Source organism: Peromyscus eremicus, chromosome 22 (genome assembly GCF_949786415.1).
Source record: "Peromyscus eremicus chromosome 22, PerEre_H2_v1, whole genome shotgun sequence".
NCBI classification, from domain to species: domain Eukaryota; kingdom Metazoa; phylum Chordata; class Mammalia; order Rodentia; family Cricetidae; genus Peromyscus; species Peromyscus eremicus.
Genome location: NC_081437.1, coordinates 16937107 through 16964451, shown reverse-complemented (window position 1 = coordinate 16964451; position 27345 = coordinate 16937107). Strand labels below are relative to the sequence as shown.

The window sequence follows — 27345 nt, the reverse complement described above, 5'->3', positions numbered from 1 at the left end:
TTTAGGACAATTTTTATGGAGGTCAAGACTATTTGCACCCATTCAACACTGGGGCAGCACTTGGTACATGTCTTTGGGAGCATTTGAGGTTGTATATTGTTTCCTCTTCCTTGGAAATAATAACGACAACTGGATATTGTATACTTTCTTCTTTCCTTGCTAGTTTTTATAGGCATGTTAAAACTTCTGCTAGAAGGTGTCTTGGTGGCACACGCCTTGTAATCCCAGGACTCATAGGAACTGAGGCACTGAAGCACAAGCATCACAGTATTAAGGCTATCTTCACGAGACACACACACACACACACACACACACACACACACACACAAACGTAAGCAATGAAAACCAATTATCCTATGAGTTCACTGCTCTTTTATTTTTCTTGTTTGTTTGTTTGTTTGTTTTTCATAGCACTTTATGATAGGCAAGGGCCTGGAAGCCACAAGTTGAATTTGGTATCATTCATCTTGCTATGTTATTTTTCTCCTCATGAGTTAGGTACTGTCAGTAAGAACATGACTTAACCAATGCCAACACAGACCTATTTTTATCTCTACAAATATGCAGAAGAAAAATCAGCTTTTAGGACAGCTTACAAGAGGCATAGTGTGTATTTTGAGCACCATTGATTCTATAATTCACAAAAATTCAATGGTAAAGAGTAACTCCAGGTGTTGCATTAATAAAGGGTAGCAATATTCATGTGTACAAAGTTTGTGCTGAGCAATTCAGCATTGGCTGCATCATGTCATCATATTCAAGATAAAATAACACACACACACACACACACACACACACACACATACAATCTGCAGTTAACTAAATCTGGCTTCATAGAAAATATCTTTATTAAATTTCCACCTGAAGACATTACCCCATATGTATTATTATTATGTGTTTCTGTTCTTGATTCTCTTAAATAGCACAATGTTCACAAAATTACTTAACAGCAAACAGTGGCTCCTCACAAACAGGAGTGGGTCAGTAATCTACAAGAAAAACAAGGCAAATGGTTTATTTCCATTTTAAACATAATTCTGTGGCCCAAAGATATTAACTGATTTTCCTATCAGTAGAAATGACTCTTCAGACTTGACTAATTTCTCAAAACTCCAATTATATTCCCCCAATGAATCATCGCTGTAGTGAGGTCAACCGAATATCTACCATTGCGATAATTCTCATTTTTTTTCTTCCATTTAAACAACTCAGGAGTTCATAGGTGAACCTGTAATCAGGTCTATATTGTCCCACAATATATTATGATTACTCCGCATGTGATGTGTGTTCATGAAAAGCTGTGAACCAGCTTAAAGCTCAAATCATTACCATCAACTGAAACTTGAGTTACCTGCAGCTCAGAAATCTTATTTCTACAGAAGAGAAAAGATGTTTGTCTGGCAGAAGGAAGTTGGCACACGCGAGGCTGCAACATAACAACAATGGGACGGAGGAGTAATCTTGAGAATAATGAATAGCAAAGACAGAAGAAAAGTACCGCTTTTCAGAGGCTGTAACCTAACAAAACTGAAATCAATTATCCAAAGACAAAATTAACAACGGCATGTTGATTGTCTCCTAGCGGTATTCCTAACTGCCTCAACATCAAACTTGCAAGCAGTTTGGTTAAAGATAGGATGGGAAATGATACTGGATAGCTGAGTGAGTATGGTGGGAGAGGCTGGGTTACACAAGTCACTGGCAAGTCCTGCTCTGATATCCTTGGCCACAGGTTGTTCTCCTGGATAGATATGTTTCTTGGGAAGAACTCTGTAGATGAATTTCTAAAGAGTCTTATTAAATAAGAAACACAGAGCCAAATACAGAAGTGCAAGCCATAGAGATCAGAGCAATAGCTGCCAACTAACCATAGCTTACCACCTCGCTGTAGCTTCTCAAGAGAGCCTCTTCCTATCTAACCTGTGCCTTTATTGCCTTCCTGTTCTGCCTTCTCATTGGCTCTAAGCCCAGCCACATGACTTCCTTGTCACTGACTGTCTATACAGACCTCCAGGTCTCTATGGTTGGTACTGGGATTAAAGGCATGTGTCACCACCTTTGGCTGTGTCCTTGAACACACAGAGACTCTGCCTGCCATGTGATCAGATTAAGGAAGTGTGCTACCATCGCCTGACTACTGTTTATGGCTATGACCTCTGATCTCCAGGCAAATACAAATAAAATATCACATTTGAGCACAAATAAAATATCACCACAGAACTCTAGAAACTGAAAGGCTAACGTGAGCATCCTCCTCTGCTTGCAACGGTCTTTTCACTGTCCTTGAAGTGTGCATCTGCCTGCTCTTTCCAAGTCTCACCACAGAGTATTCCCTGGTAACCTTTGGTTCCTAGATCCTGAGATAATAATCCTTGAGTCTTCTGTCAAACATCTTTGGCACCTCTCATAGAATCCATTCTCTCCTCTGCTCTTAAACTTCCTAGGAGAGGTGTGATATGTATTTAATGTAAGTTTACTTCAGGTTGACACACTCAGGTGGTCAACTCTCATCGTCAATCTCTAGTCCCATCTTCAAAAGCCTAAAATCAGATACTCCAAAGTTCCCATTATTTCCAAGTAGGTTAAACAGATCCCAGCTGAAAGCTTGCCAGTAAAAGACTAAAAATTATAAAATGCTAGATATGATAAAGAGCTAATATCTGGCATGCAATAACAATTATCATACCTTTAATGAAAACAGAAAACAGTGTAAATACTGAGAGAATAGTTAAAAGAAACAAATCAAAGTATTATGGAAATGATAAATTTAGACTAGGATATGAAATATTTCTTATAATTACATGCCAATATTCATGGAAGTTACGTAAAGTATGCCTGTATAAAACCTGTGGAAAGGGTCTAAGTTGAAACTTTAATGATGAATTAGCATGGATGAAATAATCTATATTAATTGTAAATAATTTTTATTTAACTGTGCTCCTAAGGATGAATGATAAAATACTGAGAGCATACTAGCCTTTCTTAAAAGGTCCTATTTTCTTGTCAACGCCTCCAAGCTCTCTCTGACAATGGGAAATGATAAGCTAAATTGACCCCCGGATGGAAACGTGAGTCAAGATAAGCTCCTGAGATATTTAATGTTTTATTCTAACATTTAGCAGCATTCTTGACATGGGAGTGGGAAGTAGATATAAGGATAAAGATAACAAAAGAAGTATAAAAATGGAAGAAAGTTTAAAGAAAGGATGATACAAGAATAGTAGGAAAATTTTTTTCTCAGTCACAATTGATAGCTTCTTCCAATGGTTTTAAAGGTCAAAATGTGCTGGGGTTGTAGGCCAGTGGTATAGCACCTAGGATATGTTCAGTCCTTGTATTTGGTAAGGAGCACCACAATCAATAATAAAAATCTCAAGAGAATTAATTTATTTCACAGAGAGGTAATGCAAATGTATGGGTTCATTTTTCAAGACCTGATCAAATGAACATTTTTAATTACATCATCTTTCTCAAGTGAAGGCAAATTGAAAGCAATCATTATGCAGTAGTTTAAATTCATTGATTTAAATATCAAAGTGATATATAATTTGTACGCAGCACTCTAAAACACTACAAAGCCCGTGCTGAAGCAGCAGTAAAGAAGAACTAATGAAGAAAAGCAAAATCTTCAATGATGGATGGGGCTCTTCAATCATCTCCATCACTCAGACGCTAAAATTCAGTGCACAAGAAAAACATAACTTACAGAGGCACCTATGAACACTGTGACTCACAAAGATGGACCAGCGAGACACTGCAGAAAACGCCTGAACTGAATGAGAGCCAATCAATACATTTGACATTGAGAAACAAGCACCTGAAGCCATCTCATTCAGCTTTCAAAATACTTTGGAAAGACTCAAAGAAGTATTTGGGCGAGTTCTTCCCTCTAAAAGAAGGCACAAATTATCAGAGCTCAGACTATGTGTGTTGGTTCCTAAACAGGAAAAGTTGCAAGCTCTGAAGTGCTTTTCTCCTGAACTTCCTTACAACGGTTTCCATGGGAAACAATAAGGCACAAAGCCCACAAGTCTTGAGGCTTCATGGCCCTTCTCTGACCCAGAGAGCTCCCTACCATGCCCTTTCTCTGTGACCTCCTCAGCCTTAGCAATTTCAACTGAAATTAAGTGACTAGATGGTGACTGCTGACATGATCAGATCTGGAATTTTTCTGCTTGTTGACCAGGGACTATCACTAGGAAACAGTAAGTCAACCTCGCCTATAATGTGCAAACTGGAAGTTGTGCACAAAACTTTTGTAGCTCTTGAAATCAGCCACTAAATGTCATCAGAGCCCACTTATCATTGGTTGATGAAAGTAAAGCTTTTGGCTTAAAGAGTCTTCTGCTCACGAGTGGTGTTGTTCTAAGCCCATGCATGTCTCTAGAAGGTTGCTGATACTCAGGATGGCTTATTCTGAAGCAATGCAACATAGATGTGTTACTTTGTACTTCCTACGATGTAACCAAGGGAACCCATCACTGGAGGGTGAGGCCATTTTACTTTTATTGATGTTTACATTGCCAATGGACTTAGGCAGTGTCAGCCTAATCTAGTAGCTCTCAACCTGTGGGTCGTGACCCTGTTTGTGGGAGTCAAATGACCCTTATGCAGGGGTCACCTAAGACCATCAAGAAAATGCAGATATTTATGTTATGATTCATAAAAATAGCAAAATTACAGTTATTAAGTAGCAACAAAAATAATTTTATTATCTGGAATCAACACAACAGGAGGAACTGTATTAAAGGGTGGCAGCCTGGGGAAGGCTGAGAACCACTGGCTTAATGCTTTCCAAATTTCCTCAGTAGCTTCAATTTTACTATCTTAAATGCTGACACGAAACATTATTTCACCAGGAGCTATAAAATCATGATTTTCTAATTCAAAATTCCTCCACTATGGGTAGTGGGACAACAATCCACAGACATCTTGACTCCCTTTACATCTTGTCAAAGACTTTCATCCTAAAATGTGTTTTTCAATGAAAAGCATCAGAAGATGTGGATGGCCTCATCCTCTGGAGCAGGGGTAGGTTTGTTTGCTATACAGTATAACAAAGATAATGACTTCCTCCCCACCAAACATTGAGTACATTCATTTGAAATCTGCTGCAAAAGATCATCTTTCTAAAATGCAGGCTTCATTACAGAATACTACATGAGCTGGTATTGTCTGACCTTTGTCACAATTCCTTGTGTAAGCTGGGGACAGAGAACCAGTGCTAGGATGTAGCTAATGATACTGATTTGTGTAATAACTTGTCTTCTTTATGCTGTCACTCAGAAGCCCCAGGTCCTTTATCAGGATCCTCAAAATTGTGGAAGGCTAATTTCTGAGATTGAAAGTAAAACCTCAAATCCTTCATAATTCCTGACAGTTTCAGCTGGAACTCTTCTGCAAAGAGTTTCATTTTATTGCACATTCAGATCCCCTAAGGGAAGGCAGAAAAAGTAGAATTAGTGGGTTTTTTTCCATATTTGTACTATTTCGAAATAATTTATACAGCAAATCTAAATAATATCAATGACTTCCATTTTATATTTTTTGTTTTTAAGTATGATCAGAAATACACAAAATGTTATATATCTGAGTATCAAACATTTAACACTGGATTTGAGGCAGGCAAAAAGGCTTAGCAGATAAAGGCAATTGCTGCCAGATTTTAAAATTAGAAAGGAATTTTTAAGAATCTAATGTGTGTGTCTATGTTTGTTTCAATGATATAGATATCAGAATTACTTAATGTGTGAAAATATGATCAGAAAATAGGAAGCTGTAAAAAGAAATTTTATGAATTTTCCACTATTGAAAATGCAATATAAAATTTTAGATGTCATAAACAGCAGATCAGAGAGTGCAGAGTTAATATTTGCTGAATTTGAAGTCTGAACATCAGACATCATCCAATCAGAACAGCAGCATACTGAAAGAAGTCAGAAACAGATGGTTCATTTGTGTATATTTGAGAGAAAAACTGAAAACGGGTCGGAAGAATAACTGAAGAAATTACAGATGAAAACTCTTCCAATGCCAATGAAGCCTTACCTGAATGATGAAAGTAAGTCTCTACACAGATACTTCCCATTCACATTGCTGAGAAACAAAGCCAAGGGTCATTGTAAAATATCCGATGGATACTAATGTGCTATAGGCAGGTAACAAAGGCAAGAACAGTGCTATAGCTATCTCAAAACAATGGACATATAAACAGTATATTGTCATATACAGAGTGATGCAAGAAAGGTAATTCACAATTCTCTATTTAGAATAAGAATTGAAACTGGAATTCAGACATGTTCACATGAAGATTAAGATGTAGGCAGCAGATTTGTTTTTGAAATGTGCTACAGAAATATCTTCAATTTGAAATGTCAGAGATTATACAATTATGTATATGGAAATTGTGGATTCAGAGCTACTAAAACCAGTAAGTTAATTTTACAATTTGAGTGTGTATAAGTGCAATAAAAATTCAATTCCAATTCTTATGTGCGTGGGACAAACGATTGTAAATGACATTTAAAAATTCAATTTGCAATAAATCTAAAAGAAATCTAAAATAGTTAGGAATACATTTAAGAAAAAGCTTAGAAGACCTGTATACAGAAACAAAGAAAGTATTAGAAAAGCAAATCCAGAAATCTTTCTACCTTATAGATTTGAAGACATTAAATTTTTAAAGAGTTGCTTTTCCTGAAGCTAGTATATAGATTAAACAAATTAAACACAGTGTATATGTCAGTAGGCTGTTAAAATAGAAATTGGCAGTCTGGTTCTGTTGTGAACTTAGAAAATGTCTATAACAACAATCATCATCTTAAGACACAAGGAAACTTGGAGCCCTTGGTTCAACTTAAAGTTACACTATACTCTACAGGATTTATGATGCAGTGGGGTAAACACGGGCATGACTCAGGAGGACGCTAGATCACAGTTGCTTAGTAATATGATCTTGTCTGAGACATGAAGACAGTTTAATGGAGAAAAGGAAAAACTAAAAGGTTTTTAAGAGTTGAGGTCAATTAACTAAATGAATAGAACACAAAGAATAAAAGAATGTGTGTGTGTGTGTGTGTGTGTGTGTGTGTGTGTGTGTTTAGCTTCATGTACTTATTTTAAGGCATGTCATTTGTTTAGCATATATATATATATATATATATATATATATATATATATATATATATGTATTTATATCCTTTTCCTCACTTCCTCTTCTCTGTCTAACCCTGCCTACATACCATTCAATTCCTTCTCAAATTTATGGCCTCTTTTTCTTTAATCATAATTTTGATATATATGAGAATTAATACACAACTTTCTGAGTCCATTGAGTGTTTTTCATATGTATATTTTAAGGCTGACTTCTTGGTGTTTAATAACTAATTAGAGCTTCATCACTGACACCTTTCTCCACTCTCAGAAGTCATTAATTGCCTATATTTCCTCATCTACAGGTAGGGCACTATGAAGCCTGTATGTTTTCCTGTTGAAGGCCATGTCCTTTAAGTCCAATTAGACAATTATTGATTATCACCATGATACATGCCACTGTCAAACATTTAGGTATGTCATGGTCATGCTGGCCATTGTTATGTCATAAACATCAGAGCTGGGCGAAACTATTGATAGTTAATTTCCCTTGGCAGCTTGCAAAGCACCTTCCAGTTGTATGGAACTAGTCTACTGGAAGGAGGCTTCTGTGTCAGAAACTGCTCAAGCTCTATTCTTCTAAGCCCCGTGCCACAAGCATGTGATATTTTCAGTAATAGGAACTTACATTCAAATTCTGGAAGGAAACCGAGGGCACCAGCAAAAGCCTATGTTGTTTGGGAGTTGTTTAAGACTCCTCTGACCAATGAAAGGATAGTTCTCACACCTGGTATCAGAGTTTTTGTGGAGAGTCTATGGTTTTTAGTGGGTAAGGGATTATTATCATACCAAGTGGCACAACTGCAATACATATGTGTGTGTGTGTGTGTGTGTATGTGTGTGTATGTATATATATATATAGATAGATAGATAGATATAGATAGATATATGTGTGTGTGCATTTGTATGTATGAATATATACACATACATTTATATATTATATGTAATTTCAGATAAATATAATAATATAATTTCTTGATTTCTTTGCCCCTCTTCTTCCACCCTCTCCCTGTATTGCTACCCTCCATCCTCCACTATTAAAGCCCTTCCTTATTCTTTTCCATCTCCTTCTTCATAACACCTGAGTCCTGCTCTTACCCTTTCTAGAACACCTTCTCCCCAACAATGGTACCTTTTCACTTTTCCAGTTTCTGTGGTTAGTCTAGATGTCACATCTGATGATACAGAGCCAGGATCCACAAATGATAGACAATATGTGTCTTTCTGGGTCTGCCTAATCACATTCAACATAATATTTTCTAGTTCTACGTATTTACCTAGAATTTTAATGATTTCATTTTTCTTTTCAACTAAATTGTGTTGTGTGCATGAAACCCATTTTCACTTTCCATTCATCAGTTGAAAGACATTTCAGTTGTTTCCATTTCCTACCCACTGTAGTACAATGGCAATAAACATGGCTGAGAAATTATTGGTAAAGTACAATGTCCAGGCATTTAGCATAAGCCAAGGAGTGATATACCTGTCCCAAAATCTCAAGAAGTTTCCTTCATACACTTTCCTTGTTTTTTTTTTTCTTTGCCTGTGTAATTTCAAGAATCCTATCTTTTAGCTCACTAATTCTTTCTCCTATTTAATCTATCCCCAAATAGAGACTTTAGGTCATGTTTCATATATACATAGAATATAATTCAGTTCAAGGAATTCCATTTGATTTTAAGATATGGTTATTGCCTTCTACTAAAAAATTTTGGATAGAGTGCTGAATCTTTTTTTTTGGATTTTTTCTTAATATCAGTTGCGTATAACTAAAAAAAAATGCTAAGTTCAATTACACATCCACATAGTTAAGACTAGATGGTTTTGGGTACCCATTTTCACTGTTTGTTGAGTTAATGGCAGTTCTTGGTGCTTGCTGGTTTGTGGCATTTTCTGAATATGTTAGGGTTGGTTATTTATTTCAGTTTCTATACTCTGGCTTGTCATGGGGGCGGCTGGCAGTGTCTCTCTCTCAGCCTTCCACTTCCCCAAATTCTTCTCCTCCTTGTCCTGCCTATACTTCCTCCTGCCTGACTACTGGCCAATCAGTGTTTTATTTATTAACCAATCAGAGCAACGCATTTGACATACAGAACATCCTCAGCAGATCTATAATCATCTAATGACTGCCGAGGAGAGAGAACTAGTCTACCCCAGGGATAAGTTCCCTAATTGGTTATCCAATACAAAATGGCAAACTCTGAACCTGAAATCATACACACATAAAAACAGATTTAGCAACATACACACACACACACACACACACACACACACACAAACACATACTCAAGAAAAAGAGGCCATCATTTGAATGAAGAGGACATATGAGAGGTTAGAGGTAAGAAAGGGAAAACAAGAAGTTATATTTTAATTAAAAAAAACTTCCATAAAATAGGAAAATAATTCATTAGAAATTAGATTCAGTGCCATACTGAGACAATTACTCCAAATTTTGAAATAATTAACTACTTGTCTTTAAATTTACTGTTATAACCCCAATATATTTTGGCTTAAAAATTATCAAGAGAGAAATTATTTGTGGTACATTTTTCTTAGTGAATGTTGAAATAAATGTTAAATGTTTGTAATTATATTATAATGTTTGCTATTATATTTGATTTACTAGAAAGTAGTAGTTATATGTACATTCACATTACCATATAATACCATTGCTCAAGCATGTAATTAGTTTAGCTGCAGAAATGTATAACATTTCTTATACATGTCACATTTGTTAAATATTTTGTAAGCTATTATAACTATGTATTACTTTATGTAGTAATCATCTTAGGCATCAGAAAGCATAGAAATGTGACAGTTTGCTATTTCACTGTTCAACTTACACATACATTTGTTACATGTGAACAGTGTAAGAAATATGAAATAATACAATAAAATTGTATCAATTCTGCCAGGTAGTTCATGGCTTCATTTTTGTTGTAACTTTTTTACTTAAATTTTTAGACATAAATTTGATTATATTCTTTACATCCTCCAACTCCTTGCAGATAATTACTACATCTCTACCCACCAAAATTTAAGTGATTTCTTGTCTCTCAAAAATAAACCTGCCCCCCAAAAAAGAACTATTATAACAAACAAACAATAAACCAACAAGACAAAAATTCAAATACAAAACAAAATAAAATAAAACAAAAAACACACAAAAATATGGAGTAAATTTTGTTGACCAACTGCTTCTGGCATGAGTCTGTTGTACTGGAATGTGGTTGGTATACCCAATGTCAGTCTACTGAATAAAACTGATTTTCCCTCTCCCAGCAGGTATCAATAACAAATAGTTTCTTGATAAGGGGTGGGACTTTGTGTCTACTTTCATTTCCCTGTGTTGGAATTTGTGTCTGGTTTGAATTTATATAGGTTGTATGCATGCTGCCACAGTTTCTGTGAATTCATGTGTGTTTCATCCTTGGTGTATGGAAAACACTATCTTTGAGTCATCCATCACCTCTGGCTCTCATACTTTTTCCATATACTCTTTCACATAGATCTCTGAACCTTGAGGAGAGGGGGTTGATAAAGAAATCTCATTTAGGGCTGAATGCTCCACAGTCTTTCTCTGCACATTGTTTAGTTGTGAGTCTCTGTGTTAATTGACATCTACTGCAAGAAAGGCTTCTGTTATGAGTGCCAAGTGATGCTAATGGGAAAAAAAAGTAATCAGTATCACCCAACTACAAACCATGAGAAACACAACCATGACCTGCCTATAAGATATACTGTTACATTAATGGCTCGAAGGTTATGGAAGTAACCAACCACATTGATTGACTCTAAGTTCAACTCTATAAGATGGGACTTTAAGATAGCTAAAGTGACCAAGAACCTGAGAACAGCTCATGGACCATGTGAAAAAAAAAAACACTACTACTATTCAGCTAAAATAACATAATAATAAAATGACTTCTAATAAAGTTGTGCCTTTCCCATAGATTGGAGATCACGGTTTTAACTCTCTTGTCAATGGGCATCTAGGCTGGCTCTATTTCCTGGCTATGATAAGTAGTACAGCAATAAATATGGATGTGAAATTGTCTCTGTGATGTAGTGATTTAAAATCTTTCAAGCTTAGTCTCATGAGTGGTATAACTGGAGGAGTTGGCAGTTCTAATTATAGTTTTTTGAAGAAACTTCATATTGATTTCCATAGTGGATGCAAAAAGCTTGAATTCTACCGCATATGAACAGGATACTTATTTCCCCGAATCCATCTAAGAATTTGTTGGTATTTATTTTCTTGACAGTAGGCAGGATGCATCCCCTCTATTCCAGGTGCAGAGTAACCTCAAAATTTCTAACTCTAGCTGTATTTAAGGAGATTCTACTCATATTTGTCCTTTTAATATTGCAACTAGAATCTTTGATCTGCTCTCAAAAGTATATAAAAAAGATGTTTATAAATCAAGGATGTCCTGTGAGAGCAATTGTAAGAGAAATAGTAGATGAGAATGTGAATTCATGTGATCAAAATTGCAAGTAGTAATATTTAATTTTAGAAGACAATTTTAGGCAAATTCTATAATTACTAGAAAGGGTAGATGAGCTGTCATACAAAAGATAATACATGCTACTATAGATCATAATTATTAAGTCAACCTGAATTATATTAAATTATAAGGAAGAGTGGAGTTATTTATTGGAAAAAATGTTGCTTTGTAAATAAGTGTAGATTTAAAACTGACTATCTTAAAAAATGGTGACTGTCTTGATACTGTATTATTTCCAACAAAAATACACATACAGGCTGTATAACCATCTGGTTAAGCAAAATTCAGAAGACACATATTTGCATAGTATTAACTTATGAATAGAGTGGGTTGTGTCTTCATTGATATTGTACTATCTCTAATCTCCCTTTCCATTCTGTTTGCCCGTTTTCATAACTATGTCTGTACATGACTTCATAGTCTCCATTCTTCTGCCAGAGGAAAACTGTTGAGGGAAAATTTAAATGATGTAAATTCTAACTGAATATTTCAAATTTTCACATGAATTGTAACTGAGGTCGTCAGTTAGACGATAGAATTTGATACAAAGAAGAATGAGGAGATGCTGCTGGCAAGACAGATTCAAATTGCTTTGCAAAAACAGCAGTCAAACTGGAGACAGCCCTATATGGCAATATATTTTGTTTTTTGGGTTTTTTTTCTTTTTCTAAGAAGAGATTATTTGCATCTCTGCTAGGCAAAAGTCTACAAGCTGCCTTACACAGAATTCATGCTCTAATCAGTCTCACATAAGAAGTCATTGAAAGTGTTTTATTATAGACAATTAAATAGTTGTTGAGTAGGCAAGTAAGATAATGTGCTTACATGATATTGCAAGAATATGTAACATTTCTGCTCCCATATTTATACTTTTGGGTGTATTTTAGCAATGCCATTTCCATAATTGTTTCTGGGAAGTATATCATCTGGCCATGCCAAGTATAATTAGACAGATTTCAAACAGACTCAATGGCTCCTCATTCTCAGTTCTTCAGTTACTGTTTATTCCTGTCCTATTAAATATTATTACCTAAAACACACTGTCCCTTTGGCTGGCAGAAAAAATGTACAACTGACAGAGTAGGTGCTGCATAATTGACTATGCTTTTCAACTTCTATAGGGGACTCAGCTTACACAATACCATGTCAAGTCAGTTATAAACCCAATGTTTAAATGGTTTGTACACCACAATTAAGATATAACAGTTGACCACTAACAAACAACAAAAGACTAAAATCAGATTCAGAGTCCATCAAGGATGTGAAAAGAGATGATTTCAACATCTCAGTTCTTCTGTCCTCGCGTGGAGCATTCATCCTCAGCTACCTCTTTTGAGTTCCAAAATGGAGTTCATCACCAGAGTGAACACAGTTGAGGACACACAGGGACATATTCTGCTATTTCTTTCTTTGTATCTATAAACAAATACCTGGAACCGCAATCTATTTTCTCTAAAGTAGGTTGATTTTTGTGACTTTTCCAACTTAAAGTGGGCTGGGAGCCAAATTCTTTCAACAGTTGTTTACAAACCCTTGTTTGATGAGTTCAATCACTGGTTCAATTGAGTGTCTGCTCCTATCGGATTCCTTTTGATGAGGTTTTATGTTTTTCCTCTGTCTTTAATGTACTTTTTTTTTTTTTAGGAAGGTGGAAACTATATACAAAAGAAAGGCAGAGAGTAAAAAATAATGTTTTACTCCTTGAAATAGAATTCCATTGTGTTTTCTTTTTCTTTGTTCTTGGGCAGGTAAGGACGAGATTGATCATCTCAAACAAAAATGAAGTGGTTTGATTGAAGATGAGTACAAAATGACATTGAAGTCTATGTTTCTGGTGGTCTACAGTCTAAAATCTAGCATGAGAACTTTCTATTACCTCCCTGTCAGTCACATCAGATTTCCTGAGTACCATGAAAATGAGAGGCCACGCTCACTCTGCTTTTCAGACTCTATATTTCAGACATCAAGAGTTCAGAAATTTCCCATGTGCTCCAACATCCATTTTGACCCATTGTAAAGGCCCAGGAACTCTTTAAGAGAACTTTATTGTTAAATAGTTACAGGATGATATCATCAGGGAAGCATTTATTACCTATTCTGCATACAAATTCACACTTTCCCAAAAAAAAGTTTGATATTTAAAAGTATGAAGGTACAAATTTTCAAATAAATATCAGTGGTTACTTACATGTGAAATATAAATATGCATCTATGCATACATAATGATTATACATGTATTTAAATGTAAAAATATTAGTTTTCTCTATGAAAGTTTGTCTTATTGATATAGTGATTTAAACTTTGTACACTAACTATAATTACAACTGTTATTCTTAAATAATAGTTTCTGAGCTAAAACGAAAGTTAAGAATTAAAAATTAATGTGGAGAAGATGTAAATTAATATGGAGTTTAAAGCTGAAGATGTGGCTCAGAAGTTAAAGTGTGAACGACTCTTTCACAAGATCCATGTTCAGTGCCCAACAACCATGTAACATGGCTCACAACCTCCTGTAAATCCAGCTCCAGGAGATCTAAGGCCTTCTCCTGGACTCTGAAGACACCTGTACTCACATGTGCACATATCTATACACACCCAAATAATAATAATAAAATAAATTTCTTAAAATTATGGACTTGATATATGGGTACATAATAGATTAAAATTTATCAAATTCTCTCTATGTGTTTATAATCATCAAAATATTAGAATTGTCTTAACTTATGTTGATTTTTGTGACTCTGTGATAGTGCTGTTACTTTTTCATTATCTACACAAGATTAAAATAAAACTTGTTTATGTGATTTTTCATTTCTTTCTTATTTCCTACCAGTACTAGTAAAATGTGATGCATATTGTATGTAGTGCCTCATTTTATATCCTAATCTTATAATAAATTTGCTCCCATTTGTTTTCAGTTTATAGGTCACGTATTTTTTGTGTTAAATCCTCAATAGATTCTCGTTCTTGATTGCAAGTCTCCTGTGCTGTCATATCCCATACTTTGTATGACAAGAAGTGAAATATATGAAAAAGGTTCGTGGGTGTGATTCAGTGCGAGTCCTCCAAAGAGAACCTCTGGAGTGGAAGTCATTCTCCATTAGGACCATGGCTCTTCAATCTGCCCTGTACTCTCCTCCCAATTTCTTTATATGCTGCATATAAAAGACAATTGACTTATCAAAACCATGTCATAACATTGACTGAATTTCTTTGCCCTAATTTCAGATGTCCTCAGATCTTGCATACCTCAACCTATGATTACCATTACTTTTGAAAATTTATGTGTTGTGGTAATGCACATGTTTTGTGAAAACAGTTGAATGTTTCTTAAGGAAATAAACAATGTGAGAAACAATTATGAGAGTATTTGTGAAGAACATGACTTTGAGTTGGAGATGGTAATTAGTTGTAGGGGAGCTAACAAGGAGATGCTGGGGAAGAGACTGAAGCCAGCCTCTTTTAAAGGACAGACACTCAATTGCTGGTGCCTATGTTCCTCTGCCAATTTTTCTTTTCTTTTTACAGTTCTATAATTCTCAAGAAATCTGTTTTCCTGATTCAGCACTCTCTTTGATGTTCATGTGGGTATTTGGCACTTTGTAAAATGTGCTTCAAAATATGGTATACAGAGCTGAACCAAATGATTAGACCGGTGGCAGAACTAGAATGTTCTACCAAATCCTGAACTCTTTCCAACCTGTGTGTTTATTTATGTTTTCAAGCTCCCTGTGGTGAGATGTAATTCTTCATGTTTTTCTTATGTTTCTGCATTGCCCACAATAAAAGAGGGTTACTGCCCTCAGTGTTCAGGCCTCTTACATATAGATAGCACTCTGAAGATATTGTATCAGTTTCCATAGCCAGGGACAGCTTTGGTTACAGAAATGATTTCTCCCTTTGGAAGCCTGTTCACAGTGCACTATAACTTATAGAGTTTCATTCCTATAATGATACACATTGAACTTGCATGATCAACCAGCCTTATTTTACCCCATTCTTTGGGAATTAGAGGTCAGCAATTTGGAATAAATTAAAACAGTGTGACAGTTGTTATTGGAGAGTAATACACTATTCCTCCTTCCTTTCCAGGGCTTCTTGTCTCTCGCCGGTAACCATGAAACTGTAAGTACAATTAGTCATCAGAAAAGACTTATTTCCATTTTTCACTTTATAAACATCATGTATGGATATTGCTTCAGGTTAAACCTTTAGCTATTTCATACAGTTCCAATTAAAATCCAAGGTAGTCATCATTTTATACTCTGTTATTGTTTTCACACACTTAACATGCTTGATCAAAAATTTCTCCATGTTTGATTTTTATCTATTTTTGTTATTTATAATATACTCAATTTCTATATTTTTAGAACTGACAAATACAAAAATCTACATTTGTATCATTGGCAACTATGGAGTAAGGCACTCTCAGAGAGAGGAAGTAATCCAAAAGCTCAGAATTCAAAAAGTTTCTCCTGGATAAACCAGTTTGCTGATTGTAGTTAGAATACTCCCAAAGTAGCATGGAGTCTCTCCTGAGTTTTGACATCCTCTCTGTCTCATTTTAACTATAAATACATCATTTACAATATGTCTACCAATGTTAGGGACAATATATCCAATTGATTCACTTTATTTAGAAGCCCAGGAATTAAATAAAATTAAGTAGTTATGCTAGGCTTGAACTTCAGGACTTCATAGTTATTATACTTTTGATGGTTTAGATATTCCCATTATTAGTTGTTGAATATTAGTAAATATATGCTGATAAATCCATTATAATACTGTGAATAAGTGTAAAGGTTTTTCAAGTGTTTTCTCTAACCTACCCTACCCTGCATTCCCCACTAATCCCTCATATTACCATTATTCCTCTTAACCCCTTATACAGCTGCTTTCTGTCCCCTTCTCTTGAAATCTACCCCTTACTAATTTCCTGGTCTCTATGGATATGTCAAACGGAGCACACATATCTGAAGATTCAAAACTAACAGTTGCAAATAATAAGAAACATATCGTATTTGTCTTTCTGGGTTACTTCACTCAGAATGATTATTACTAATTCCAGTATATCATTTGAAAATTATACAGTCTCATTATTCTTAACAGCTGAACAGTACTCCACTGTGAAATTTATCACATTTTCATTATCCATTCATCAATTGATGGACACATAGGCTATTGCAGGGAATAAAGAGGGACAGATGTGAGAATATGGAGATGAATAACTAATGCTAAATATATTTCAAAAAGTTATATGGTAAACACCACCTTTATATATATGAGTTATATATACATAAAATATAATGTGTATACATATATATATATATATATATATATATATAGTTTAAGTGAAATTATGGTATAACAGAGCAACACATTCTCTCTACTAAAGATCACATGATAACAAAAAGCCCAGAACTAGGAATGGGTTACCTTTTTTGTAGTTGTTAGAAGGTAAAGTCCCATAAACCACCAAACACTGAATGATATTCATAATGTTCTCAACTACCCTCCAGAACTTAACAATAAGATTCTATTGCTGAAGACACTAGATGATTGAATCATAGAATATAGAAATCAAGCTGATACCAATTGGGAATCTTTATCCCTGATGGCTAGGTATGCTACCTGAGGAGAAAAGGATTAACCAATCTTACTCAGCCATAAACCCTGGGAGCTACATTGACTGGTCTGGGAATGCATGTTCCCAGACTGGTAAGAGATTGGTATGAATTGTCATGGTTGTAACTAATTACTTTCTGATTTGATTTAAGGCCTGATTCACTAGTTGAAATTTATACTTGCATATTATAGTGTCCAAAAATTTGTGTGTATCCAGGTCATAGACCTAAGGATTAACTGACTACTATTATTCTGCTAAATGAGCACTGTATTATACCAACACTTAGTGAGTTATTGTTATGCCCATATGAAAAGCTTATATTTGGATTTAACAAAGAGACTGGTCAAGGTTTAGGGAATAAGAGATCGGAATGCTCAGTCCTACAAGGGGTATCTATAACCCTACCCCTCCTCCCAAAGCTCAAGGATCATTGCAAAAGAGGGAATGGAAAAATTAGAAGAGTTGTAGAAGGTTGATGATTACAAGGAAACAGCATTCTCTGGACATAGCAGGACACTTGGACCTATCAATTCACAGAAGTTGAGATAGCACGCACAGGACCACCATCTGTTTAGAGCAGACAAAAATTCCAGTAAGGAGAGGCAAGGTGGGCAGGAAGACCCACCAAATGCTAAAGAGCTATTGGCATGTGATAGGTTTTTGGAGAGGCAGCTTTCTTCGATTTGATCACCTTCCAGTAAGGATGCTCATCCAAGAGCATGTGAACAACACAAACAATACTTAATGAGTTAAAGTCAAAACAAAGAGGACACAGAGTTGGATGAGAAGAGAAAGGCAATGGATGGGGAAGGAACCAGGGAATAATATTAAAATAAATTGTACAGAATTCTCAAAGAACTAATAAAAATTGAAAGATACAAGTAAAAAGTTCAGTTGTTTTTCTCTTTTATGAGAAAGAAAACATGCATGTGACGCTATGATGCCAGCTTTACTCTATGGCAAATGGTCAGATTGTATCAGCACAAGATAAACCTCAAAACAACTGAATGCAATAAGTAAAACTAGTATTTTTACTTTCCCAATGAGGGGATTGTTTGTCTGTGCCAATGGTCGGCATTAGCTGTAGCAAGCACTTCATGCAGGTTTCTGTGTAGAATTTCTGGAAACAGAAGCCACGCTCTGAGCAACAGAATTGTCACCATGTGTTTGTTCTTATATCCGGTTATGCATAAGTAAAAATGGACAACTGGAGAGCAGCTATGTATATCCATTGTCCTCTTTGTCCATATTCTAAATACCTTTATGGAAATATTAAATTAAACAATTTTTTTTCAGATACCATTTGTCTCTGCTACATACAGCACTTAGTCTAGTTCATGTAACAGGATATGCAGTATATAATATTATGAAATACTCGACACTGCAATATATATGAAATTTAATCTTACATTCATTATATCCTGATGTGGAAAACTACCCCCAAACTGTATCTGCTTCAGAGTTGTGGTGTGTACAAAATATGGACTTGGCTTCAAATACTTTTAGTCATAGAAAATAAAGAAACCAGGTGCATAGATTATTATAGCATAAAGGCAACATTAAGAGATATTTAAAAATTGTGTATCTGAAATAAAGTAAATGTTAAAGATACGATTTTTCTTTTATGGATACAAGGGATATATTTTCAGGGCATCCAAAACAGAGAGGCATTGCTCAAATATTGATGAATATTTGTGACAGTGCTAGATCTACCTGTCAAAGCTTTATCCATATATCTTCTTCCAAGCTATAACTTTTACTTTTTCCCATTTTTATCATAATTCAACAATTGTTAATGTTAGCATGCAATAGATTTAGTCATTGATGAAACTGTGAATTGACTTAATTCAATTTTAATGTATCATGATTGGTTTTCATTGTGTTTTCAATTTTTTTAAAAGGGGCCCTACTAAAAAAATTCATACTTTAATGAGCTATAATGATTTTGTGACTGAAATTGTTAATAAACTAAATATTTTAAATTTCACTTAGAGTATTGGAAATTATATAGTGTACATGATTTATTTCATTAATGTGACTTACTGGGTTCTTATTACAAAGTGAAAAAAAATGAGCAGATTCTAGAACCACTTAGAAAATCAAGAAAGAAAATGTCTGAAACAATTTTGAAGCATATTTCAATAAACAGTCACATGTCAAACAAGAGAAAGTTGTACTATCAGTTTTGTAATGACCTAACACACACTTCATAGCATACAAAAATATCTCCCAGGGTCACAACCTCTTTGCCTAGGTGTAATGAGAAACCAAGATGTTCTTATGAGCAATAGTCCCTAGCAGAACCAGTGTCATCTTCCAGAACCCATTTCAGCTCTGATGCCTTTAATTTTGTACCCAGTGTGAGTCACACTAACTCCCCAGGGTTTGGTGAGTGACCCTATAAGAAATTATTTGTAATGCTATAAGGAGATGATAACAAATGTAAAGTTTCCAAAGCTGTGTTAGACATGGAAATACTTTGTATCTGCTAATGACTCTATTTAGCTATCAGCAACACATTGTACACATCTATTGTCAAACACTATTTTTTTCATTCTTTGTACTGTTTCACCTCCCAAACATGTTCTAACTTGAAGAGAATAAATGCACACATTTTGGGATAAATTTATCTTATAAATACTGTTTTCTTAAAGCAGTATATTCAGTGTTACCTATTACGTTAGGAACTACAATCCCTGTATCTTCAGCTCCTTATGGACATAAATGTGTGTGATCATTCTCCCTCATGATAAACCATGCATTTAGTGTGGCTGTAAATATAGAATCATCACTCAATGATGTCCAATTGAACACCTTTGGTTCTATTCTTCAGGTGCCTCATCTTATGGTTAATATATCAACCACTTTGCAGGTCTATAATTGCTGGATGGCCTGGTCCACCAACAATTCAAATTAAGATGACACAGTGTAAGAGTTAAGGGAATAAATTGATTTGACAGTACTTTATTAAATCAATTTAGCACAACATAAAAGTAGCTGTAAAAGCATTTTCAGCACTTCCAACTTCACAGTTGCTAGAATTATATGGCTGGCGCCTCTTAAGAAAAACTGTAGGTTCCTCTAGATCAATATATAAATCTGTGTGGTATTCTTAGTATTTATACTAGACATAGGATGAAGGCTTGTTTTCATGGATATAATTTTTTCTCTATCTGGGATTCCTACAAAAATGTGTCTTCTAGATAACAATATTTTGCTCTAGTTTTATTTTGGCAGGCACTCAATATTTTTTTTTTACTTATTATGTTTACATTTCAACTTCTAATACCTTAACTATAGATTCAGCTGAGATTGTGAATAGCGAATACAAAAATCCAAGCAAGTCATATTCATGCTTTTTTTTTTTTTTACACGTAACTGCATACTATAGAATAGTCTGTCTTATTTGGAAGCATGTAAGGGTGAGTTACAATTTATTCTCTTTAAGAATTACCACACAAGTACTCGCTTTGGCAGCACATATACTAAAATTGGAACGATACGGAGAAGATTAGCATGGCCCCTGCGCAAGGATCACATGCAAATTCATGAAGCATTCCATATTTTTAAATAAATCTTTAAAAAAATTAAAAAAAAGAATTACCACACAAGTGCATAGGCCCAATTGTCTCTTATTAAAATATTCAAAACACTGACAAAAATGTAATTTATTAGCTTTTTTGTAGAGGAGTTTGCTTAGGAACACTAGGCAACACATTTGTAAAATGATGCTACTTAATATTACACATCCTAAAGAATATAATGCCCTTATAAATTTCAAGTTCAATGTACCAGCACTGTCTTCCCTGATCCTTTCATCTACTGTTTTGATTGATATCTTCAACAACAGAATCATACAATGTCGGGAAATGAGGTCATTATATACTGAAAACTCATTAATAACCCTATGTCAATTTATCATCAAAGGCATGGATAAAAGGGAAGATTGATTTACAAGTTGGTTTCAAAGAGAATTTTCATTTCAAAACCTTACTGGAAAACAAATGTCACAGAAGAAATAGAGAATTCCAGTGCTTCAATATCATCACCCTCAAAATCTCACAAAAAAAACTATCCCTGTCGATGGGAGGCTTTTCTTTACACCTTGTTTCTACACATTCAGTTTGAAAAATTATTCTTATGTTTATTCCACCTCATAAACCTTTTACTTGACAGGTGTTTCAATTTCATAGATGCTACTACCAAGATAAACTGGTATATCACCACTTTCTCCATATAAAAAAATGGCTAAATTTGGAGCATTCATGAGAAGATATTCTATGTTGGGAGAAGATTCATCAGAAGTAGAGTGTTTTGGTTGGGTATAGGAATGGCAGAACTGCTTCTAAAGCTAGCTCCTCTAGAGATCTGGAAGCTTAAGGAACAGGCAGGCTGGGTAGCTACAGTGGATGACATTCTTTAGGTTCTCAGTGATGGAGTAGGATGGCTAATACAGATTATCTACCCAACAGAATCTAAAAACATGTAGCCCACACATTTTATGGGCTGGGGTCATAGACTGAATATAAAGTAAAGAGCAACATAAACACCCCTGTTCACTTCTCTTTCTGCTTCCTGACTGGACATGATGTGACATACTACCTGGCACTTCGGGTACCATGCCTTCCCCACCGTGATGGTCTATATCTTCAATTTGTGTGGAAAAATAACCCTTTCTTTCTTTCAGTTGATTTTGCCAGGTGTTTTTTTACAGCCTTGGGAAACTGTGTAGCAATATTAATGTATGATAAAGAATATGGTACAATAAGTTGCTCATGCATTTCCTTAAATATCTTTCAAACCATATATCAATCTCACTCTTCCCAGACAGTCATGAAATGAATTTTTAATCACTATGAGAGTATTCATCATTATCCCTTAATCATAAAAGTTTATGAATCTTTGACCTGGAATAGAAATCCTAGAGTTTTCAAGCAAATGAGTCATCAAAACCTCCAGATGATATTTTCGTTGACTAAACCGGAATTTTCCCTTTGAGGCAGGAAATTGTGACAATGCCACAGCGAGACCTAGAAAAGAAAACTTACACTGAAAGAGGTTGAAAATATGTGACTAAAGCATTTGTAGTATATTTTCAATTTGGAGTATTAAGTTTATAAAGATATGATGACTTCACTGTAAAGAGAGATGCTAGAACAAATCAATCTTTTCCTTGAAGCAGGGCACACATGTTCATTGACCTACAATTGTTTATCTGTTTCATCCCACACTAGAAAAGAAAAAGAAAATCTCCCAAAAGTGAATTTCTCTGACTAGTGTTTGTGGCTCTGCTTTTTCTTTGGATTGTTGGTGTGTTGGTCCATGAAGGAGGAGGGAGCAGAAGAGGGGAACACAGATCTGACAGCTGAGGATATGATGGAGATAGACCTCCAGGAGATGACTTCAGTGAGTCAGCTCCACTTTATTACAGAGTATAGGGAATATACAAGATTGGGAATCTTGGGGCTAATCCTTAATTTGCATTAAGTGGTACATTTCTATAATAAGGCTTCATATGTGGTAGCAGGGTCCTATAGCAAAGCTCCTAGTACAAGTCTTAGTTATCATATATGTAGCACAAGGAAAACTTTTAGCAGGAAACTGTGCCAAGGTTCATACTAAAGATAAATCAGGCATCCAGACTTAGAGACAGATTTCAGATAATGTCAGTCCTCCTGACCCAGAGGTTTCTTCAGATAAGGGCAGGTAGAAAACAGAAAATCTCACTGGGGAGAGAGTCCTCCATGTGTTCGAACTTTGGAGAGTGCTGACAGGCCATGATAGACTGCAACCTCTGACCAGCAAGGCTTCCCAAGAAGTGTTCAAAGATAGATATAATAAGTCTATAATAGATGGGGGAAAACACATCATAGTCAAAAGTTTTAAAGAAACATAAAAGACAGTAAAAAGAAAAACAATTCCAAGGCTATATGCATGCAGTTACATGAAGAAGAGAAATTGAGGTCTTATGAAAATATGACACCTGAGCAGACACTTGAGATGTGAGGGAGTGGGTTTTACAAGTATTGATGCAAAGAAATTTCTGGTCAGAGGGAGAAGGGCAAAAGCATGGAGGCAGGTCTGTGTTTGGCATAGTAAAGGAATATTGGTGAAGAGAATGTAACTCTGAATATAATATGTACAAAGTCAGGGGAGATGAACACAGAAATAGAGTTGGAATACACTATGTAAGGCTTCATGGCATGAGAAGCACAGCAGCATCTGTGCTAGATGATAGGGAGACCTTGCAAGTTTTTACATAAGAAATGGCAATTGCTGCCTTGTTTCAAGATGGTCACACTACTCACCAATGAAAATAAGTAAAGGGACCAAGTAAGGATGCAGTGACTTAATTAAATTTCATTTAATCCAAATGTAGAATAATGTAGCTTCTAATTCTGCAGCAGTAGAGGTGATTAAAAATACAAACTTAACTTAGGTTTTCAACAACAATCTATAAAAATAAGCCACAAATTTGAAAGGGAGCAAGGGGAGTATGTTTCGGAGTGAAGGAAGGGAAGGGGGACAATATATACTTACAATTTATACTCACGTTATACCACAGATAAGTACAGTTCTTACCCCTCAAAGCAGCTTCTCTTTGTAAGAATTGGAGACCAATAAAGAAATCCTAAACTGGTAAAAATTCAGAGAACGATTAATAGGTCATGAGAAGCCCAGTTACAACAGACATATCTTCAACACAACTCCTACCCCTGAGTCTCAGTGAACCTCATGAAAGGGGGAGAGGACAGAAGGATTGCAAGAGACAGGAAGTTTGCTGAGAAATCCTGTCTGCTAAGAATGACAGGGAAGCTGCCACCATGACTAAGAAACAATATGGTTGCATAAACAAGACTGGGACAATGACAACATCAGTAGATATGCTAATGTGGCAGAGGGATTTCTCATAGCACCCAGACACTAGACAAAGAACTAGAAGCAGATAAAGACTGTTGAGAGAGTGAGAATTAGTCTTCCCCAAGAAAGGACTCCATAATTAGCTAAGCTATACCCAGAGGTCAGCCATGAAATCATGTACATAAAAGCAATGCTAAATGGACGTAAGAGCATATATATATGTGTGTGTGTTTGTGTGTGTGTGTGTGTGTGTGTGTGTGTGTGTGTGTGTAGTGTGTGTGTGTAAGAATCATAAAGAAAAAGAGGCCATGAATTTGAAAGGGTGGAAGAAGGGACATGAGAGGGCTTGGAGGGAAAGGACACGGAGAAAAATAGAAGGCAAAAGGTGAAAAAAGAAATTATATAATCATGTTTTGATTAAAGTAAAATATATGAATGTTTAATCTTCCTAGGACCCCATATAGGTAAATGTATACCTTTCCTACAGCTTAGAGTGTGCAAAAGGATCTTCAAGCAAGTACTATCTTTGTATTTTTTGCAGAAACCCAAGTCAACAGGCTGTCCTAATGTTTCCCCGTGCTCCTTCTGAATCTGTTGTGTCTTTCCTATGAGGCTCTACATACCATGCAGTGTATTTATCTCTGGAATATGTACATATATGCATGTTTTTATTTTCGTCATCCCCTGAGGGGCAATAAGGATTCCGTAAGTGCCCATATGTTGAATGCTGAATGTGAAAGATTGCTGGCAATAAAAAAAAAATATATATGATCCAAACATCTAAGCTCATGAAACTGGAAATTGTAAGAAAAGCTAGACACATTTGGTTGTGATGATTGCTAGACTTTCAAATTGAAAAGATGGATAGGCAGAATTTGAACAAACCTGAATCTGAAGAAAGCAGTCTGGACTGGAGATATAAATTCAGCCACAGCTGGATTCTACATATATTTGTTGATCAGCATATAGAGGCAGGTTAGTTCTGTATTAAGTTACCTGATATTGGACAACAAAAAAAACAACATAGCTGTGTGTCAAGATAGTGATGCTGATTTGACATTTTCAGATGCCAGCAAGGAGCTTGTTTTAACAAAGTACAGTGCTCATTCTGTCTGGACTATAATAAAAAAGAGAATCTTTGACATCTCTGATTCTTCCCTTATGATATGTTTTGAAAGACAGGGTTAATGAGTAGAATCATTCTTGAAGCTGACAGCCAATATGATTTCTACAAAAGAAATATCAATTTATATTCTTACATTTGTCAAGTGTTATTTTCACCTTGAACAAAACTGGTTTCATGTTTTACTTTTTTTTCATTTATTACTTAGCCCTAAGTCACCACAGGATGTTTTTGTTTTGTTTTTTCCTCACACTGGTTTTATAGACTTTCCATTTCCTGAATCAAGAAAATCTTCAGCCTTTCTCTAAGTTGAGGTTTCTCTCCTGTTTCCTATGTACTCCCAGGAAGGAAAACCAAAATCCATGGTTATATTATATAACAAGAATAAGAATCATGATGATGATTACAGTGCTGAAGGTAACATATTTAATATCACAATAAGCCTTTTTTGTTGTAATTTCTATAATGCAGAATGTTGTGATACCATTTTCAAACTTTGGTTTCTAACATATATGAACTATTAAGCCCATCTGTTATTTTTAGACTTATGATTGTTAGTAAGTTTTAAAGAGAAACAGAATAAAACTAAAGTTCTTACGCAGTTCTATTTTTTACTTAACAATTTTGTTATTCATTTTACATACCAACCACAGATCCCCCTCTCATCCCTCCTCCTGCTCTTCTGCCAGCCTTCCCCCCTACCCACTCTGCATCCCCTCTTCCAAAATGGTAAGGCCTCCCATGGGGAGTCAGCAAAACCTGATACATTCAATTGAGGCAGGACTGAGCCCCTCCCCCCTGCATCAAGACTGAGCAAGGAGTAATGGGCTCCAGAAATCCAGCTCATGCACCAGGGATAGATCCTGATCGCACTGCCAGGGGCCCTTCAAACAGACCAAGCTACACAACTGTCTCTTGTATGCAGAGAGCCTAGTCTAGTCCCATGCATGTTCCACAGCTATCAGTCTAAAGTTTGTGAGTTCCTATTTTTAAACGGAAAAAAATGGATTTAAATATTTAAAAATATTTACTTTTAAATGAATAGTCCTTTGGTACAGTGTCTCATGTACCCTAAGCTAGTCTGGAACTCACTACATAGCCAAGGTTGGCCTTGAGCTCCTGTTCTTCCTGCCTTCACCTCCTAAATGCTGGGATACAGGTATGAACCACCACACCTGAACTATGAGATATTGTGAATGCTAGAAGCCAGGGCTTTGTACATGCTAGGCCAGCACTCTGTGGACTAGACTCCATCTTCATCCTCTTTTCCAGTAATCTTAAGAGACTGACACAATGTTTACGAAATCACGAGTGCTCCTTTGCTAGAAGGAAACTTTCAAGTAGATATTAGAGGCCAAAGGACTCAGTAAAACCAAATACTTTGAAATAGTCTTAGAAGAGGTCATTGGTCTTGGTGATATTTGAAGTCCTTGTAAGCCTGTGATGGCGTCTGGTGGGCTAGGCATATTCTGGCTGTGTTGCTGGAAATTGTGGGTGTTTAATATTCATATACTTCAATGTAAAAAGCCAAAGTTCAAAAACCTGTATCACTACCTAATATTCAGTTGTAGGAAAAGAAATAATGTTACTTATCTATTCCTTATTGGATGACTACTTTCCTTGAAATGAAATTGTGGGAACTTGAGATTAACTTTGAGTAATGCAGCTCCTCCTTCTAAATGGCAGTCTGGTTTCTGCAATCTTTTCCCCGTCTCCTGTGGAGAGCTCTTTACTTCCTGTAGGGGACCTCCAACTGAGATGGGTAATGTTTTACTCATCCCGACAGGAGGTTCCCTATGGGAGCTCAGAATCACCCATTTGTACAGTGCTAACATAATACTAATGAATATGAAGTAGTTGATTTTGTTCTTCATTTATGTGAGTACATTATACATCGGGTTTATCACAACTGAGAAACACCTTCGTCTTAAATAACATCTGGAAAATTAAGACAAATGTAATCAAATGGAGATCTTGCGTGGTTTGAATGGGAAGAAATTTAAAAAATTTTTCACCTTGTTAATAAGATCCAATTCACTCTCAGTTTCCTACATCTATACTATATTGATAAATGT

The 27345-nt window shown here is 35.5% G+C and overlaps 2 long non-coding RNA genes and 1 other non-coding gene across 4 annotated transcripts in view; 2 read left to right on the top strand and 1 right to left on the bottom strand.

Annotated features, from left to right (window-relative positions):
• Positions 1 to 3945, bottom strand: part of LOC131897637 (uncharacterized) — a 42926-nt gene extending 38981 nt beyond the window's left edge. Inside the window, exons 1-2 of the long non-coding RNA XR_009375749.1 lie at positions 3707 to 3945; positions 1352 to 1426 (exon numbers count right to left, since the gene is read on the bottom strand). This is a non-coding gene — a long non-coding RNA (uncharacterized LOC131897637). The remainder of the gene's footprint in view (positions 1 to 1351; positions 1427 to 3706) is intronic.
• A 62-nt stretch (positions 3946 to 4007) lies between these two features.
• Positions 4008 to 27345, top strand: part of LOC131897636 (uncharacterized) — a 44950-nt gene continuing 21612 nt past the window's right edge. Inside the window, exons 1-3 of one of the 2 annotated variants that reach the window (XR_009375748.1) lie at positions 4009 to 4205; positions 5730 to 6061; positions 14579 to 14846. This is a non-coding gene — a long non-coding RNA (uncharacterized LOC131897636). Of the gene's footprint in view, positions 4206 to 5729; positions 6062 to 14578; positions 14847 to 27345 lie in introns of those variants that run through there. The other variant, XR_009375747.1, reaches the window with a different exon arrangement.
• LOC131897765 (U6 spliceosomal RNA) lies at positions 20748 to 20854 on the top strand. Its single transcript, XR_009375786.1, has one exon. It is a non-coding gene; the product is annotated as a U6 spliceosomal RNA (small nuclear RNA).